The sequence below is a fragment of the Petaurus breviceps genome, unplaced genomic scaffold (genome assembly GCF_028583685.1).
Source record: "Petaurus breviceps papuanus isolate PSGF00001 unplaced genomic scaffold, PetGlider_PUasm1.0 178, whole genome shotgun sequence".
Taxonomy (NCBI): Eukaryota; Metazoa; Chordata; class Mammalia; order Diprotodontia; family Petauridae; genus Petaurus; species Petaurus breviceps.
Genome location: NW_027185777.1, coordinates 32,473,412 through 32,494,490, shown reverse-complemented (window position 1 = coordinate 32,494,490; position 21,079 = coordinate 32,473,412). Strand labels below are relative to the sequence as shown.

Below are 21,079 nucleotides of genomic sequence, written 5' to 3'. Positions count from 1 at the left end.
TCTTCTTCCTTCTCCATCCACCACTTGCTTCCCCTTTTTAAAATTTCTCTTTGTCAAATCTTGAAATACCTTTCTTATTTTCCACCATATTTAGGAAAAAAAAACCCTGAAAGAAGCTTTGTATTCATGTTCCCCACTGCTTGCAGTACCTATATCTGAGCCAATGGACTTCAAGTCATTAAAGACCAATAGTTGCTTCATAATTTTCTTTAGTGTCAATGATTTATTAGCCACTTGTAGCATTTTCTTTCCACTACATAGTTCATTTTTTTTTCAAGGAAAACAGAAGCAGACTAGGAAATGAGTAGTTGTTCCATCTCCCTGCCAAATTTTATTGTCCTCTCTGCCCCAAAAGCAATCTTGTCCTGTCTTTGATTCCCCTCGTGCTTTAAAAATAGATCATAAAAAGTAGCAAAACAAAACATAAACAGAACTTGTCTTTTTTTATGTAGCTTTTTAAAAAATCCTACCCTTATTCTGAGTTTTATATCAGGTCCTGACATAATATCCTTACAGGACCATGCCATATATTTGTAAGTTTACCTGCTCTTGATTTCTACTTTTATATACTTTTTTTTAAAACATCTCAATCTTTCGATCTGCTTGCCACCATTTTTTCTTTGACCTCAAAGAAGTACCCTTCACATTCTGCCCTGAGGCAGTTATGAAAGAATTGTATAAAACCATTAAGAAACAGAAAGCAACCTCCTCCACCCAGGCTATATGTCATATTGTGAACTACACCTACAGATTAAAGAGAACCTACTTCTTTTGAAAAAGGCAAGTCATTGCTTCTTGTATCATTCCTTATTCACACAAATAGATAATGCCCTTACCAAACATGGTATTTCCAATGAGGTTAAAGCTAGAGACATACTATAGACTGATCAATACATATTTGATAAAATATGGATATTGGTTTAGGTCAGATTTTAGACTATATATTTGTAGGAGATAAGGGTCATGGCTGTTTAATTTGGTTCCCTGGGAGTCTGAGCATTATGGATAGAAATCTGACACCAGTTTTGGTAAGGCCTGGGTTCAAATCTTACTTCCAACACACACTGGCTGTGTATGATGATGGGCAAGCTACTTAACCTCTCAATGAATCAAGCAACAATCTAAGAGTGTAAATTGCAGAATACTTGTAAGTCTGCTTGGTGATTATGGGGAGTCCTCTGCACAGATGAAATCACAAGTCTATATTAAAAAACAAATTTATATTTACTTTATTCATACACATACCTATATAATGATAATTGATTATGAAATCTGTATATAGATACATGTTGGTATATTAATATATAAGTATACATTCATCATATAGATGCATAAAAATATGTAATTTAAATTTGTAATATATCCATGCATGTCTATGCATCACAGATACATGTATTATCATAGGAAATTCAAAAGTTGCTTTTATGGGAAATCATCTCTAAATCAAATGCTCAAATGGATACTTGATACAAGCCTTACTCCCATTTCCACTTTCCCTCTACATACACATATTTTTTGGACTGAGAATTTCTTTATCTAGATGACAGATCAAGATCTTCAAATCACTAAATTGCCCTTTAATCAGCAGAATCCTCAAGGAGATTCTGAGTATCCAGGCAACCATGCTGAGGTTGCTGGGTTAGTGCAATGAAGAAGCAGTAAGGAAATTGGTCACTCTTTTCATCTGAGAAAATTGTGTTAGACACATTTTAGTAAAGTGTATGATATTTGCTATGAACATGGAGGTAAGGAAACACCTTCACAAAAACCAACAGATAATTATCATGTGAACATTTTTAAAAATTTGTATGTTTGTGCAATTCCTTTTACATCTTATATTCATTTTTTCTAAGGCCTGAAAAATGCTCAAGTCTATTTATTCTACCTGTCAGAAAAATAACTGACTACATCCCAAACTTGCCCCAGATCAATCATTATAATTGAACATGAATTAAAACGCTATGTGGTATAATCTTTTTCCTAAGTGATTTGTCTCATGGATTAAAGTATTCATTTTTCCCCTTGTGTGCCACTGCAGCATCACTTTTATTTCTAACATGATTGGCCAAGAAGCTTAAGGATGAAATACTTTACTCTGAATTAGGTGCCCTTCAGAATTAAGGTGCACTGTTTCCCCTTGTGCTTCTCTTTAGATAACTTCTTGGAAGAAATGAATAACTTAAGTAATATATTTTCCAAACATTGTAGCAAACACTAATTTCCAAACTTTCATTATGTTGTTGTTATTCAGTCATTTCAGTCACACCCTACTCTTTGTGAATCAATTTAGGTTTTTCTTGGCAGAAATTCTGGAATAGTTTGCCATTTCCTTCTCTAGCTCCTTTTACAGATGAGGAAACTGAAGTCAATAAGTTGCCCAGGGTCACATAGCAGGTAAATGTCTGAGATCAGATTTGAACTAGGAAGATTAGTCCTCCTGACTCCCAGTTCAGCTCTCTATCCACTGTGCCCCCTACCTGTCCTTAATTCTCATTATAAAGTTGGGTATAATAGTTGTTAGACTATTATATTTTATTTGCTAAACATCCCAGGATTGGAATAAGGGGAAGATTTTTTTTTTTACTGTTCTTAATTAAGGAATTTATCAAAGAAGTCAATTGTGTCATTGTAAAGCATTAAAAATCTTATAAACTAATCTTATAAACAATCTTTGGTTTATAGTTATTCATACATTGCCATAAAAAAGTAGGTTCTTAATAAATGACTTTGCATGAACAAATGATAAAATAAAGTAACAAAAAACTCATTCACAATATGACTTTTATACCTTATGGTGTGTCATAAATTTAAAAATGTGATGTCATATCCCCACTTCTGTGCTTTAGCCCATGCTCACTCAATCAATAAACATTGATGAAGAATCTACTATATTTCAGGTTCTGTGATAAGCACTAGGGAAACAAAAAGAGGCAAAAGACAGTCCTGCCTCAAACCAAACTATATATGGGAAAAATAGGAAATAATTAACAGAGGGAAGTCACTAGAATCAATAGTGGTGAGAGAATACTCCCTGTAGAAGGTGGAAATTATTTTGGAACCTAAAGGAAGCCAGGGAGGTCCGAAGTCAAAGTGGAGTTCATTTTTTGAAAATGCTCACAAGCCCGATGTAGAGTATCTTGTCTTATTTAAAGAAGGGCCAGGAGAGCAGTCACTGGAATGAACAATATATGTCAGAAAGTAAGGTGCAAGAAGAGTGAAAAGGCAGGAGGCAGCTAGGTTATGAAGTATTTTGAATGCCACACAGAGAATTTTGTATTTGATCCTGGAGGCAATAGGAAGTCACTGGAATTAATTGTGTGTTTGTATGTGTGTGTTTGGGGGAGTGATATGATTGGATCTGCGCTTTGGTGTCTGAATAGAGAATGAGTTAAAGTGGTTAGAGATTTGAGGCAGACAGACCCATAGCAGCCTATTGTAATAGTCCAGGTGTGAGGTGAAGAGAGAAATTTCGGAGATGACATCAACAGTCCTTGGCTACAGCTTGGACATAGTCTTGGAAGAGAGGGAGGAATCCAGGATGACTCCTAAGTTATGAGCCTGAGGGACTTGGAGGATGGTTTTGCCCTCCGTAGTGACAGGGAAGGTTGGAAGAATGGAGGCTATAGGAGGAAAAGTCACTCATTCTATCTAGGACACATTGAGTTGAAGATATCTTTTAGACATCTGCAGCTTGAGATATCTGAAAGGCACTTGGTCTTAAAAAGTCAGTAGAGAGACTGGGGCAGAATAGCAAGATTTGAGAACCATCAGTAGAGAAATGGTAATTAACTCCATGGGAATTTATGAGACTACTAAGGAAGTAGAATAGAGAGAGGAAAGAGGAGGGTGCAGGAAAAAAACAGAGGGACATCGATGGATAAATGACATGACCTGGAAGAGGATTCAGCAAAAGAGACAGACGAGCAGTCACAGAGGTAGGAAGAGAAAGAGGAGAGAACAGTATCCCCCAAACCAAGAGATGATCAAATTGGAGAGAGTGATCAGTAGTGTCAAAGGCTACAGAGAGGCCAAAGAGAATGAACGATGAGAAAAGGCCATTGGATTTGTTAACTAACAAATCATTAGTAGTGTTATAGAGAGTAATTGGGTCGGGATGATAAAGAGAGACTGTAAGGAGTTTAGAACAGAGTGAGAGGAGATAAATTGAAAGTACCTATTTTAGCCAAACTTTTTTCTTTTTTTTTCATTTTTTTCTCATTTCTTCTTTTATTATTATGTTTTAGTTTACATCATTCATTTCCACAAGATATTAAGCTACAAAATTTCTCCCCATCTTTCCCATACCCATGACCCCCAAATAGTGATCCCACTGAATATACCCTCTCCCAATCTGCTTTCTCCCATATCTTCCCCAACCCCCCTCTGAATTTCCAGTTGCCTCTGTTTGTATCGCTGGTATAAAGATCTAGCATTTAGCACATAGTTAAGAACTTTATAAATATATGCTGATTAATTATATAGATTAAGAATGAAATTAAGGGGATGACTAATAAGAAAGGATTTAGGTATAATTTCTTGCACTTGGGGATAAAAGATTAGAAATTCTGTAATATTTTTTAAAGTTTTCTTTGTCATTTGTTATTTTAAACTTATATGTGTTTTCCTTTCGTGATTCCAAATTGAACACTAATCTTTTATAATAATCTCTGATATCAGTCATTTGGAAGTTCCTCACTACACAACAATGAAAACAATAATCCATCCATTCTTCTAATATTCTGAGATTCTTGATCTTTTGTTCCCATAATTTCACCATGGGGCATTCATGCTATACGCTAAAGAATTTCCTTGCTTTCTTATAAAATACTTAGGATACCAATGGAGTGTCCTGGATCTCCACCTCTCATGTCATGCTATTTATTTGTGACCAGACCACATGTTCTTTACCTACTATATTTTACTGATGGCTTCTTTCACTTGTGTTCTTTCTCCACATTCTTTATTGATTATATCATCCAGACAGCTCACAACCATTATGTAGGCTTCCAATGCCCTTTGTATGCTATTAATTTTTGAATTTTTAAAATCAATTGCATTACATATTTTCTTGCTATACATGAACACTCTTAGAATAATGATAATAATAATATTGCCAACATAGGCTTTTGTTTTCATGGGAAGCTTGAGGCCTTTAGAGGAGTTTTTTAAAGGCAATCCATTTAACTCTATACTCCTGATGAATTCTGACATTATTTCATTGTCCATCTGGAATATCTGTCCTAGATATATAACTTAAAACCTTAGAAAACCTAATCAGGGCAGGGAGCTGATTTAAGAGAAAGAAAAATAAGAGAGAAAGACTAACAAACATACTTTTTTCTGTATGAGTCAGGGTGAGGGGTATCTAGGATAAAGCAAAAGGTGGTAACAATAGAAGACAAAGTGGGAATAGTCATCAAGCCAGTCCCTGAGCTTAGAAACTGAACAAAACTGACTGATCTTTGGATGTGGCTGGCTTTAGAATAAATTCATTAAGGAAGGATCATTTCTCAAATGCATCAAGTGAGAAATAGACCTCTTTGTATAGGGAAGATCCAAGACTACAGAGGACTACATGAAGGTGCTATAAAATTATCAGTCTGTCAAATAGACTACCTGAGGAAAGTCATATTTACATTATTTCAACTACGTTTACTTTTATTCTTGTTAATTATCACCTCATGACAATTTCTCATAGTAGAGGAAAAGGAAATCCAAGCTCAAGTCACCATTCTTGGAGCAATGTATAAAAAAGAGCCAAAGATGACCAATTATTTAAATGTATTATTCCTCTTCACTCTAATTTGATTCAGAGTCCATAAAACATGGAATTTGATTTGCACTCATCCATTATTTGTGTAGGTTACCTTCATAAAATGCTATGTTATCAGGTTGAAACAGAAATTCTAAATTGTAAAACATGTATATAGGGATGACATTATGTCCTACATTAAAGTTAAATTGTTTGGGTCTTTTTTTTAATGTTTAAGGACTATTATATATACTGGGGAACTGGACCTGAGTGTGAATATATACTATCTGTATCCATATAAAAATACAGAGCCACGGGCGGCCAGGTAGCACAGCAAGTAAGAGCACTGGCTCCAGTGTTGATAAGACCTGGAGATGGAATCCTGGGCTCGGACACTTAGCACCCACCCAGAAACACCTGGCCGTGTAACCTTGAGCAAGTTACTTAACCCCAATTGCTTAGGGGCGGCCAGGTGACTCAGCGAGTAAGAGCACTGGCTCCAGTGTTGGGAGGACCTGGAGATCGAATCCCGGGCTCAGACACTCAGCACCACACCCAGAAATAACTGGCCATGTAACCTTGAGCAAGTTACTTAACCCTGATTGCTTAAAAAAAAAAAAAAATTACAGAGCCACTTAATGAAGTGAGAACTTGGCATTAATAAATCAATGAGAATGTATCATATATGTGAAATACTGTGCATTCCCATGTATTCATATGATGAATCCTTTATTTACTAAATCCAGCATCTTTCAAAAATATTTAAAGAAGTAACAAAATATTATTATATGATTTCATCCAGTCATCATTAGTTAGGAGGACTTAAAGGCTTTGAGGAAGGCCATCAATTTGAATACAAATGAACACAATCTAAAACAGAACAATTCATGGTTTATTTTTCATCCATTTACCTGTGAAGTTCATTCTATCCCATTTCTCTTCTCTTTTTCTTGCCTCCTTTCTACCCTTCCATGAAGTAGTCCTTTTACATCTCCCCAAATGATTTTATTTCATTCCTTATAGTGACGATTCCAGCCTACTTGTTCTTCCTTAAAGCTCAGCTGAGGAAGTTAACTGAAAAAAAAATGGGCCTTTCTCAGAAAACTCTACCTTCTCCTACCTCAACTTAATATATCCTTTTAATCTCTAGAAATATGAGCCCAGTGAAAACACTGGACCTATGATTAGTATTTGAGTTTATGAGTAGAAGGTGAGGAAGGATTCAACCAGTCAGTCAACAAACATTTTATTAAGTGCTCACTATGTGTCAGTCATTGTGCTAACTGCCAAGAATACTAAGGGATGAAAATATTGTCTCTCAGCTCAAGAAGCACAAATTCTTTTTTTTTTAAGTGGAAGCAGATTTATTTGTCTCCAAGTCCCTTGAAGCCCCTGGTGGAGAGCCTTGTTTTGCTTCCTGTCCAGCACTTGGGCCATGTAATTCTCTTGCTGCTTCTGAATCTGGAAGTCTGATATCTGATGTCTGAAGATCTGTTTCTGGTGACTGATGACATTCTGTAGTTCCTTAATTTCATTTTCTTTCCCATTAAGAATATCTTCTTCCTTTATAATGTGAGACTCAGTTTCATTTCACTTGGTGATAAGCTTGTCCTTCTTGGTGGACTCTGTCAGAACTTTGTTCTTGACGCTGGATAGCACCTTTTCAAAAGCCTGTTTCTCTCTTTCCAGTTGCTTGAGCAGCACCTCCACCTCTCTAAGAGCAAATTGCAGTTTCTGTCTCTTTAGCCAACAGGCCCTTGGTCTGGGCATGGGCTGCCTTTTCCTCCTCCAGCTTCTTTACCACAGCTTCACATTCTTCTTTACTCACAAATTTCTCTTCCTGGATGGCCATTGCCCTTTTCAGCCACTGGATCACTTGCTACTAAGACGCAATTACATCCCGAAGTTGTTGGCAGGCACAGGGCACTGTATTCTCATCCTTCAGATAATTCTTCAAAGCCTCTGCCATCTTCATACCCTAGCTCCAGTTTGTTAGAAATAAGAAGCACAAATTCTAATGGGCAAGATGATCTGCAAATAAGTAGGTACTTATATGATGCATACCAAATTGTGGGAGGTATTCTCAGAGGTGAAGGTATTAGTGACTGGAGTGATAATAGGACCTAGAAGGGCTGAACTAAGTGAGATTTGAATTGAATTAATCTTGAAAAAAACAAATACTATAAGAAGTAGAGATGAGGAAGAAATAAAATTCAGGACAAAGGCAAGAAAGTAGAAGATGGAATACCTGAAATATCACATGTAAGAAATGCCAAGTAGGATAGCACTAGATCAAAAAGGGAGGGGAGGGGGACTAAAATATACAACTTGGGTTTTGAGGAGGCCTAGTTTCCCTAATGTGGAGCCTAACATGTCCCCAACAGCATGGGTTGTATGATTTCCCTCATTTGGCTGTGTCCTTAAAATTTTTGAGATGAAATTCATTGCTCTCTTCCTTCCATCTTTTCATCTGGGTATTTTTCTTTTCTTTTTCTTTATTTTTAGTTTACAACATTGATTTCCACAAGAATTTGATTGCAAATTTGCTGCCTGTCTTTCTCCTGCCCACCACCCCAAAACAGTGATCCCACTGAATACCCCCTCCCCAAATCTGCTATCTCCTATATCTTCCCCCATTCCCCCTAAGACTTTCTAGTAGGGCAAGATGGATCTCTATATCCCAGTGCCTGTATATCTAATTTCCCAGTTGAATGTTAAAATTATAATAATAATATTTTTAAAAATTTGATTTTAAAACTTTGAATTCTAGTTTCTTTCCCTTCATCCCTTGTCACCCACCCTTACTAGGAAAATAAGCAATTCAATATAGGTTGTACATGTATAAGTTATGCAAAACATTTCCATAGTGGATATATTGTAAAAAGCCTGACTATATTTCCCTCTATTCTATCCTGCCCCCCACTTATTCTATTTTCAACTTTGACCCTGTCCCTATTCAAAAGTATGTGCTTCTATTTACCCTCTCCCCCAAGCTGCCCTTCCATCTATCATCCCCCCTCTTATTCCCTTCCTGCCTACTTTCCTATAGGGTAAGATACAGAATTTAGTCTGTATGATATTCCATCCTTAACCCAGAATCGAAGAGAGTAAGGTTGACCCATTCCCTTTTGCCTTCCCATTCTTCCCCTCCATTGTAACAGTTTTCTCTTGCCTCTTTTATATGAGATAATTTACCCCATTTTGACTCTTCCCATCGCCTCTCATTATATTCCTCTCACACCTCTCAATTTTACTTTTTCAGATATCATCGCATCCTATTTAACTGATCCTATGTCCTCTGTCTATGTATACCTGTACACATATATACACATGCTCACATATGTATTCAGACCAAAAATACACCTTCCTATATAAATATATACATGTATATATACATATGTTTGTATGTGTATATATATATATATCTTTATATTCCTTTCAACTACCCTCATACAGAGAAAATTTTCATAAGTTACAATAATCATTTTCCATGTAGTAATGTAAATAGTTCAACTTTAATAAGCTCCTTATGATTTCATTTTCCCTTTTTACCTTCTCATGCTTCTCTTGCTTCTTGTATTTGAATGTCAAATTTTCTATTCAACTCTGTTTTTTTCATCAAGAATGCTTGAAAGTCCTCTTTTTCATTGAATGACCATATTTTCCACTGAAATATTATACTCAGTTTTCCTGAGTAGGTGATTCTTAGCTTTAATCCTAGCTCCTTTGGCCTCCAGAATATCATATTCCAAGCCCTTCAATCCCTTAATATAGAAGCTGCTAGATCTTGTGTTATCCTGATTGTGTTTCCACAATATTCAAATTGTTTCTTCCTGGTTTCTTGGAATATTTGCTACTTGTCCTGGGAACTCTAGAATTTGGCTATAATATTCCTAGAAGTTTTCTTTTTGGGATTTTTTTCAAGATGTGATCAGTGGATTCTTTCCACCTCTATTTTGCCCTCTGGTTCTAAAACATCAGGGCAAATTTCCTTGAGAATTTATTAAAGGAAATTTTCTAGGTTATTTTTTTTTATCATGGCTTTCAGGTAACCCAATAATTTTTAAATTCGCTCTCCTGGATCTATTTTCCAGGTCAGTGGTTTTCCCAATCAGATATTTAACATTGCCTTTTCTTTTTTTTATTTGTTTGGATCTGTTTGATAGTATCTTGATTTCTCATAAAGTCATTAGCTTCCACTTGCTCCAATATAATTCTGAAGTAATTATTCTCTTTAGGGAGCTTTTGAAATTCCTTTTCCATGGAGAAAATTTGGCATTCTTCTCCTCATTGGCTTTTTGAGACTCTTTTGTCATTTGAGTTAGTCTATTTTTAAGGTGTCATTTTCTTCAGTCAGGTTGTTGACTCCCTTTTAATGAATTTCTTGTCTCATTCTCATTTCTCTTCCCAATTTCCCCCTACTTCTCTTACTTTATTTTCAAAGTCCTTCTTGAGCTCCTCCATGGCCTGTAACCAGTTCGTATTTTTCTTGGAAGCTTTTGATGCAGGAGTTCTGACTTTGTAGTCTTCCTCCTATTCCATGCTTTGATCCTTTTTGTCTACAAAAAATGAATCTAAGGTTTCATTGTTGTGATTGCTTTGCTTACTCTACTTGCTCATATTGCCACTCAATTACTTGACTTTTGAGCTCTTTGCCATGGTAGAACTCTGATTCCAGAAAGGAGAGCTTTCTCTGAAATTTCTGGGGTTTTCTCAACTGCCAGAGCTAATAGTTGGGTGCCCTCTTTGAGTTCCCCAGAAGCTCTGGCCCATTGGCTACACTCTCCAGGACTTCCACCCAAGACTGAGATCCAGAACCAAGCAGGTTAAAGTAAGAACAATTACCCTCTGAATGGTCTCTTGATCCCCTTGTGATCTGTAGTCCAGGAGCTCTGAAATAGCCATGTCACCCCCACTTCCAACAGAGTTCTACACTGACCTTTTACTTTATCTTTGGTGTTAATGGGTTGCTAAGTCTGGAAACCACTACAGCTGCTGGTGATTCACTCTCGTGAAGTCTGCTCTGGCAGCTGCTGCTCACAGCCACCCTGAGGCTAAAACCATGGCTCAAACGGGACTGGGCTTGTCTCCCATCTCTCTGAAATGAACCCTTCTTGTAGGCCTGCCAAGCTGCCTTCAGTGGGAGATTTGTTTGTCTCTGTCACATTTTGGGTTGTGTAGTTCTAAAATTTATTTGAGAGTCATATTTTTATAGGTATTTGAGGTGTTTATGGGGGGAGCTCACAGAATTTTCCTATTTCTATGTCACCATCTCAGCTGAGCCCCCCAAAGGCTGGACATTTTTATATGACTCTAAGACTATCTGCTCTGCCAAGAATTAGTAGAATGGACTGAAACCATGAGAAGGGAGTGATTTGCCTTTTTCTGTTTACCTGTCTTTTACCCTAGCTGAGAAATGTGTCTGGGGGATGTTTTGTTCTCTTTTACTTTTTTTTATGTCATTCCAAATTTCAGATGCCAGAGTGATCCCCACATGATAGGGAGTTCAAGCAAAGGCAATGTTGGCACCAGATTACAGGTGAGTTATTACAGTAAGCCAGTGAGGTTGTCATGGAAGCCCTGAGAATAGGGTGCCTGGGACTGAAGCCGGAAGGTGATTCTGGTCTTGAAGCTGGGTCTGTGATCTATTGGAACTGAGTTATACTATAAATCTAATCACCTTTCCTTCCTTAGAGTCTGAGGTGGTGAGGCATAGGAAGGAGAATTATGTCTCCCATGGGTCAAATGGATAATGTTTGGCATTTGTGATTATCTTTCAAAATAAATATTCTCTTTTTTTTAAAAAAAAACTACCACTCTTACAAATATAATAAGAATAGAAAGGTACAAATGAATTAGTTTTGGAAGGGAAGTAAATGGCAAATCAGAGACTTAATTTTGGTTTTCAAGGTAAAAGTCAAAGAGTGGAGTTTACTGAGTAGGAAAATGATATATGGTCAGACCTACAATTTGGTCAAACCAAGCACACAGTTGAGTGGAGGATGGATTGTAGTGAGGAACAACCTGAATTATGGATACAAGTTAGTACCCTATAGAAATGGTATAGATGAGAAGTGATGAGAGTCTATAAGTTTGTGTCTAGGTGCATGTAGAGGATATAAGTGAGAAATTTTGTGACAGTACAAATGATATTTGAGAATTGAATGGATATATGGAGTAAATTTTAGAGAGGTTTTAAGCCTGGGTGATTTGGATAATGGTGTTGTCTTTGAGAGTATTAGGAAAGCTGGAAAGAGAAGAAGTTTGCTTCTTGGATGTGTAGACACTGGGTTTCATTCCATGTTGAGTTTAAGATGCCTAGCCCTATAGCAGTGTAGTCAAACTCCAGCAGAAACAGATCCCCATGGGCTGCATATTATCTTAAAAACCACAAATAAGCAATCTATGTCATATTATATTTTTGTCAAACACTTTATATTTACATTCTAATCTGGTTTCAGGGGCACCTGGGAGTTTTGTTAGCCACAGAGGGTCTAGGAAGTTTTGACACTTCTGTCCTAGAGGATATTCATTTTCAGAAGTCCAAAAGAAATGGTCATCAGTTTTACAGATCAGGAGAGAGACAAGAGATATGTATAGACCTAAGAATAATACACACAGAGATGATGATTAGATTCATGGGAGTCAATGAGATCATTAGGGAAAACAGTATTGAACAAAAAGGGAAAAAAGTCTGGGGAAGAGAAGGTAGTAACGGAATACTGGGCAAAGATTTCTAGCTAACAGGAGATGAGGAGAATATGTTATAGCAAAGTCAAGATGGCAAAGTAGAGGGAACATTCAAATTGAACTGTCACAAAATTCACTTCTGAATGACTTTAAAATAACATGAATTGAATGGAATTGAATTCTGGAGTCTGAAGGATAATACTTCTTCCCCAGGTGAGTAAAGCCGAACCATAATATAAAGTGCAAAGTCAAGAAATAGGCTAGAAAAATGAGCAAACAAGAAACAAAATGACCCTAACCATAAAAAATCTACTTTAGTGACAGGGAAGATCAAGACATAAAATCAGAAGAAGAAAAATGATGTAAAAAAGCCCCAGCTATATATAAAGTCCCATAATAAAAGAATAATTCTTAGAAAAACTAAAGATTTTTTTAAAGGAAAAAAACTTATTTTTTTAAAAAAATCAATTCAGAGGTGGAACCAAGATTGTGGCATAGAAGTAGGAAAACTCCTTATGCCCCCTACATAACCACCTCAAATACCTATAAAAATGATGCTAAACAAACTTTAGGGCTACAGAACCCTCAAAGTGACAAAGAGAAACAAACCTCCCACTGAAGACAGCCTGTAAGGCTGGCAGGAAGGGTCCATCACAGCATGCTGTGAGAAAAGCCCAGCCCCACTTGAGTCTGCAGTTTTAGCCTCAGGGTGGCCATGTCCAGCCCCAGCTGGAGGGACTTAAGGAGAGTGGATCACCAGCAGCTGTGGCAGTTTCCAGAATTGTCAACCCATAAATGCCAAAGAGAAAGTGAAAGTTCAATGTGGACTTTGTGGGAATAGGGGGTCTGGGAGTGTGATCTGGTCTCTGCCCCCAGAGGCAGAAGCAGCTGAGTTGCAGTGACCATACAGAGGTGTGGCTGCTTCATAAGTACTGACCTGAAGATTGTAGGGTAATCAAGCAACCAGTCTGAGGGGTAATCACTCTTGCATTAACCTGCTTGGATCTGGAGTGCTGTCTAGGGTGGAGGTCCTTTTGTGTGTGACCAGTGTGCCAGAGACAGTGGAGGTTTCTGAGATGGCACCCAAGTAATAGCTCCAGCAGCTGAGAAAACCCCAGGGATTTGGGACAAATCTCTACTCTCTGAAAGCAGAGTTCTACTACTGCAAAAAACTCAGAAGTCAAATAATTGAGTGGCAACATAAGGAAGTAAAGTAAGCACAGCGATCTGACTTTGGATTCCTTTTTTGAAGACAAGAGGGATCAAAGCATGGAACAGGAGGAAGACAATGAAGTCAGAACTCCTCCACTAAAGCTTCCAAGAAAAATATGAACTGCTTACAGGCTAAAGAGGAGCTTCAGAAGGATTTTAAAACCAAATAAGAGAAGTGGAGGAAAAATTGGGAAGAGAAATCAGAATGAAGTAAGAAAATCATGAAAAGAGAGTCAACAACCTGACTGAAAATAATAACACCTTAAAACATAGACTAACTCCAATTGCAAAATAGCCTCAAAAAGGCAATGAGGAGAAGAATGCCCAAATTTGTCAGATGGAAAAAGAATCTCAAAAGCTCACTGAAGAGAATCATTCCTTCAGAATTAGATTGGAGCAAATGGAATGATTTTATGAGAAATCAAGGTACTATTAAACAGATCCTAAAAAATGAAAGAATAGAAGGCAATGTGAAATATCTCATAGGAAAAACCACTGACCTGGTAAATAGATCCAGAAGAGATAATTTAAAAACTACTGGACTACGTGAAAGTCATGATCAATAAAAGAACCTAGAAATCATCCTTCAAGAAATTCTCAAGGAAAACTTCCCTGATGGCAAAAATAGAGGTTGAAAGAATCCACTGATCACCTCCTGAAAAAGATCCCAAGAAGAAAACTCCTAGGAATATTACAGATACATTCCAAAATCCCCACATCTAGGAGAAAATATTACAAGCAGGTAATAAAAAACCATTTGAATATTGTGGAAACACAATCAGCATAACACAGGATCTGGCAGCTTCTACACTGAGGGATCAAAAGGCTTTGGAATATAATATTCTAGATGTCAAAGGAGCTGGGATTAAAACCAAGAATCACTTACCCAGCAAAACTGAGTATCATGTTTCAGGGGAAAATATGGTCATTCAGTGTAATAGAGGATTTTCAAGGTATCTTGATGAAAAAAAACAGAGTTGAATAGAAAATTTGACATTCAAATTCAAGAAGCAAGAGAAGCATGAGAAGGTAAACAAGGAAAAGAAATCATAAAGAACTTATCAAATTGGAACTATTTACATCCCTACATGGAAAAATGATAATTGTAACTCATGATACTTTTCTCAGTATGTGAATAGTTGAAGGGCATATATATGCATATACACACACACATACATACATATGTCTATATAGGAGGGTATATGGGTGTATGAATACATATGTGAGTGTGTGTATATATGTGTACAGTTATACATACACAGGGGGCACAGGACCAATTGTTTAGGAAGGGATGATACTTAAAAGGTAAAATTGAGAGGTGAGAGAAGAATATAATGAGAGGAGATGGGGAGAGACAAAATGGGGTAAATTATCTCATATAAAAGAGGCAAGGGAAAATTTCCAATGGAGGAGAATAAGAGGAAGGCAAAGGAAATGAGTCAACCTTATTCTCAATGAAGTTGGCTTAGGGAGGGAATGACATACACACTAAATAAGGTATCTTGCCCTATAGGAGAGTAGGGGGAGGGAATGAGAGAGCAATGATGGAAGGGGGGGGCAAGTTGGGGGAGAGGGAAGTTGGAAGCACACACTTTTGAAAAGGGACAAGGTCAAAGTAGAGAATAGAACAAGTGGGCGTCGGGATAGGATGGAGGGAAATAAAGTTAGTCTTTCATGATATATCCACTACGGAAATGTTTTGTGTAGCTACACATGTACAAACTATATTGAATTGCTTAACTTCCCAGTAAGGGTGGGTGATGAGGGAAAGAATGTGGAATTCAAACATTTAAAATCAAATGTTTAAACATATATCATTATTATTATTATTTCCATGCAACTGGGGAATATGATATACAGGCATTGGGTTATAGAGATTCATCTTGCCCTACTGGTAAGTTGGAGGGGAATGGAGGAGGATATAGGAAAGAGCAGATTGGAGCAGGGGGTATACAGTGGGATCACTGTATTGGGGTGGTGGGTAGGGGAATGACGGGGAGAAAATTTGTAACTCAAAGTCTTGTGGAAATGAATGATGTAAACTAAAAATAAACATAAAATTCAACTTAAAGAAAAAAGAAATGAAAAAATCAAGTCAAAGAAAGGTCCAACTTTGTTGGTGAAGTATGAGTTGAATTTCTCACTTCAAAACATAATAGAAGGGGAGGTATCGGGAGCCTTGAAAAGGGATCAAAAAGTTTGGGGAAAAAAAAAATGAGTTGAGTTGGAGATCCACTTGATTGGGAAAGTGATTGTTGTAATAAGGGCTCATGGAGATAAGCTAGCATGAAAATTTGGGCAACTAATACAATGTCATGATTTTCTTTAGTTCTATTCAGAAGTATATTAATAATTTTGAAAGAGGTAAAAAGTGAGAGTGATATAGGGTTGGTGTTTTCAAAGAATATTTGGACATAGTGCAGGGACTTTAAGACTACAAAATAGAGTGTAGAGTTGAATTGGTACACTAAGATATTGAATTAGAGTAAGAGCATAGTGTAGGAAAAAACAGACTGTAGTCTGGAAGAAGGGAATGGAGGTCATGGTGAGAACAAAGAAAACAAGAGATACAGGCTTAAAAAGAACACGTCCTAAAGCACAGGACTGTCCATAAAATGCCCTTGTTCAACAACTTCTAGTGGTTCCCTCTTGCCTGTAGGATAAAATATAAAGTTTTGTGTTGCCATTCTAAAGCCCTTTACAATCTCTGTCTCTGCCTTTTTTTCCCCCAGGATTATTAATTACTATTCTTTGTCCATTAGTTTAGCATTCAAACTACTCTACTTGTTATATCTCTTAAATCCCATCCCATCTGCTGTTTCAATACTTTTGCACAGGCTAGCTCAATAGACCTGTAGTAATGCTCTCCCTTCTCAACTCTGTCTCCTAGAATGCTTACCTTCCTTTAAAGCTTAAACTTAAATGTCACATTCTAAGGAAATTCGTCTTGATCTCCCCTGTTTCTAATACTTTCTCTTCATGTTGTTTGCCTCCATTAACAAATAAGCTCCTTGAGGGCAGGGGCTTTTATTTCTGTCTCTGTCCCTAGCACCATTTGCAGTACTTAGATCCTAAGTTATGGTTAGCACTAAATAAATGCTTGTTACATGAATGAATTAACTAAATTTTTCTTTCTCTTTTCATCCATATCTCTATTTTTCTAGTCTCTTAGTTCTTGCATGACACCTATCCCTAGATTATATCATTTTATTATTTTGTTAGATATAAATTTTGTTATTTGATAGTAGATATAAATTTAGAAATTAGATATAAATATAAATTAGATATAACTTTTATTATTTTATTCGATATTAGTTATAAATATTTAATGTGGTGGGTCACTTAAATTATCAGCAGATGGCCAGTGTTGTTGATTTATAGGCTCAGAATGAAGATGTTTGAAATGTTGTTCATCTTACAATGACAAATATAATTATTCTTCTATTCTTAGTTTCTCAGGCCATATCTGCCTTTTCATGATTTCTGAGCCAGTAAGATCTTTTTTTTTATTTGTTTTTGCATCTGTATTTTTCTTCTACTTTTAGAATAGGCATCACACGTTGCCTAACAGTCATATGTGCCTACATTAACATCTGCCAATATTTGAGGATATTTTGACTACATTTGATAATGTACAGTGAAAAGAGAAAAGGCAAATGTCACCAATGGGAATCGGCATTTGGATTCCGGTTAAAGGCTAAAACAAGTCGTGATCATAGATTTACAGCTGGAAAGGCCTTGGAAGACTCCGTGCTCTTGCGAGCTCCCCACTCCTATTTTGACAAGTGAGGTGGAGATCAACAGTCATTCACACTTTCCCTCCTTATTCAATTTTTTTTTTTTTTAGAAAACTTCGGCTCTCCTTTTAGCCTCTATCAAACGTTCCTTGTTACATAGGCAGCTACCTAGGTCAGAGCTGAGTTCATTCCCAACCTTAAAGACTTACTATCTAATGTGTGACTCTAGGTAAGTCACTTTGCCTCTCTGTGCTTCCCTTTCCTCAACTACAAAAACTACAAAAAACACCATTGTGGTAAAGATCAAATGAAATAATGTGGTAAAATGCTTAGTAGAGTGTCTGGCATAAAGATACTTAATGGATACTTGTTTCTTTCCTTCTTTATACTTATCTGTGTACATCCCATATTCCCTCCCTTTCCCCAATTGAACATACCCTCTTTTAATAATTTAAAAATGTGTGTAGATGCAGATATGAATGTAAATACATATAATATATGTATACAGATACACATGGATATGTGCATATTTGAATAGATGCATACATGTATATGAGGACTACAACCATTTAAAGTGATTTGATTCTAGTATTGAAACTTACTGTGCTAAAGAAAGTGTCACTTATTTAGGTTAAGTGAATGAAGTACCATGTTTAAATGAAAATGTAGAGAGAAACATAATGTTATTGCATTAGGTATATCTTACCAATGTTGTCCCATATGTAGTTTTCCCAGATGGAAGTTTAGACATGAGTAATGTTAGAGGCAGGAGATACTGGGGATTATTCATTCCTGCCTCGCATGATTCTTCAGTCTCTCCCTCCATCTGAGAAAAGTACATTTCAAATAGGCCCTGGGATTAGAACGGGGTTTTACCAAGAGGTCTCTTAAGAATTTAAATTCTGTGGATTAGCAAATCTTTAAGAAAATATCGCATTTTGATGGGAAGAAGGAAAAGGTCTGAAACATGTAAAACTGTAGAAAAAGGTCATCTCCCTTTGGATGTCAACAGTGGGGAGGATATCACTTTAGTTTGGCAAAAAGACACCAGCACTAGGGCCCTGTGTGTCAGGCCAGAAGCACTATATTGCATGGAATTGCAGAGTGCCCAAAACAAGCTTTGCCACATAATTGTGCCTGGGATTGTGTCACAAATGTAGTATAAAAGCGAATTTGGTTTCCAAGATTACTGCAAATTGTAAAGGCCTATGATTTTGCAATGAGCCTCACTTTGTACAACAGATGTACATTACTCTGTTAAGAAATTCAATTTGTGGGGAGGCTAGGTGGCACAGTGAATAGAGCACCAAACCTGGAGCCAGGAGGACCTCAGTTCAAATTTGACCTCAGTTACTTAATACACACACACACACACACACACACACACACACACACACACACAAAACCTAGCCATGTGACCTTGGGCCAATCACTTAACCCTAATTGCCCTACCTTCCCTGCTCCACAAAGCAAAAAAAATAAAAGAAAAGAAAAAAAATTCAATATGAAATATGCCAAGACTTTACTAGTTAATGCCCTTCAATAAAGCAAACAATCACCTCCTAATTTCTCTGTTTATTAAATTGAAATTTTACTGCTAGGAGTTATCTTAAAGGAGGTTCTTCTGTGCTAAGTTTGGAATAATGAATGACATGTCATTTGAGGCCTACACATGATTGAACAATGAGGTTTCAAAGTGGCTATTGATCGTCTTCCCAGAAGATGCACCAGTAAACAAGATGGTTCCTGGTAGTAAGTAATGAGGAGAGAAGGACATAATGTTTTTCCCCTGAAGCAGTAAAACTTATTTCTAGATATTCTACTTAATAACGAGAAAACCATCACCACCAACAAAAAATCTGTATGAATCCCAGAAAATCTCTCTGCTGTTAGCAGTTGAAGAAACATTGGTGCTTTGTATCTGGCAGTGGAGAAGATAAAAGCCAAACGTAATTTGGTCTTTATGGGCTTCTTGTTTGGGTCACTGATATAGCCTAGTATCACATAAGCCTGTAAGGGAAGTAGGAATGATGGGAAACATATAGTTTTTTTTTTTAATTCTGATTCTTAAAATGCTGTAGAGTCCCATTGTTAGAAAGCAAATTCTTTTTATCTTAAAGAAGCTGCCTAGTGACTAGGAGCAGTCTACAGTAAAAGTAGCTTCTCTGCTTATGAAAAATTCAAACCTTTATGTAAAAGTCAGAATATACAAGTCACTAGTACAGATTGTAAAGATAAAAGACCCAAAAGTACCTTTCACATTAAATCTAGAATGGAACACTTCAAAGACAATAGATTTCATTGATCTCTTAATATATTTTAAATCTTTCAAATTGAGCATTTTTATGACAAAGTCACAAGACTAGGCATTATAGGGAATAAGATTCAAAATAACATGATCTCTATCTGTCAATTTAGTGAAAATGACAAATGGCACAAATAAATATAACAGAAAGATGCCTTTGATCGCTGCTATGAGAGTGGCACCAAGAAAGCATCATCAGGGTTCAAAAGAAAGAAACATTGCTCTCAACCTCAGTTTCCTCAACTGTAAAGTAAAGAAAATGAGAGAGATGATGTATAAGGGCCCTTTGAGCTATAAAGTTCAGTGGTTCTATGAAACTATGATAAGACTCTTGGAACTGTTCATGAAAGGATTCAAAGGAGAAGGTATAATGTTGCTGAACTGAAAGGACAGGTGAGATTTGCAAGCAAAATTTTGTTCTTGCAGGAAGTGGGAGATATTCATTGTGTAGGGAAAGTCATGAGCAAAGAGCAAGGAGGAAGGACAAGAAAGATGTATTTTAAGATTAAATAGTTCTTTGACTGAAAGAGAAGGGATATGTATGTGTATATATTATATATATACATATATATGTGTGTGTGTGTGCATATGTGTATGTGTCCATATGTCTGTGTGATCTAGTTATATTTGACAATACACATACACACCACCACCACCACCACACCACACCACACAACCTGAAGATGCTGGCACTAGCAGCATGGAAAATGGGAAAAGCCAAGGCCTTTATCAGAAGATAGCCCTTGGTATTATGTCAAACATAATATTGACAGATTAGTATACACACATATATAATGCAAAAAAGTGACACAGGATTAGGAATATTATTTAATGGCATTAGATTGTGGATAGACTAACATGCCAGTGTCATGAATTTATACACAATTTTGGAACCATGTGAATATCTCCAGGAAGGAAAGTGACGTGACTAAATTCATAGGAAGACAGTGTTGCCAAAAGAAAGAATACTTCCTCTGGAATGAGGGGAACTGATTTGATGAACCACACTTGATAACCAACACCAATGTGACCTTGCCCAAGGCCTTTTCTTCCTTGGACCTCTGTTTTTCTTCTAAATATATGATCCTTAGAAATGACCATTTTGTTTAGCAATCTCATAACTGTAGCATAACCAGTGCTTAGAGATACCATTCTTTTTTTTTTTTTTTTGGTTTTTGGAGGGGAGAAGGTAGGGCAATTGGGATTAAGTGACTTGACCAAGGTCACACGGCTATGGCTAGTAAGTGTTAAGTGTCTAAAGCCGCATTTGAACTCAGGTCTTCCTGATTCCAGGGCCAGTACTCTATTCACTGTGCCACCTAGCCGCCCCTAGAGATACCATTCTTAAACAAGAGAAAGAAAATCAGACTGTCTTTTTGATAT

The 21,079-nt window shown here is 36.8% G+C and overlaps 1 long non-coding RNA gene and 1 pseudogene across 3 annotated transcripts in view; both read right to left on the bottom strand.

The window, feature by feature from the left end:
* The window catches only part of LOC138159802 (uncharacterized), a 413,356-nt gene that overhangs the window by 105,107 nt on the left and 287,170 nt on the right, over positions 1–21,079 (bottom strand). The window contains exon 1 of one of the 3 annotated variants that reach the window (XR_011167987.1): positions 6,664–6,911. The exons of 1 other annotated variant lie outside the window; for it this stretch is intronic. This is a non-coding gene — a long non-coding RNA (uncharacterized lncRNA). Of the gene's footprint in view, positions 1–6,663; positions 6,912–21,079 lie in introns of those variants that run through there. One more of the 3 variants, XR_011167988.1, reaches the window with a different exon arrangement.
* LOC138159801 (spermatogenesis-associated protein 24 pseudogene) lies at positions 7,117–7,721 on the bottom strand (annotated as a pseudogene).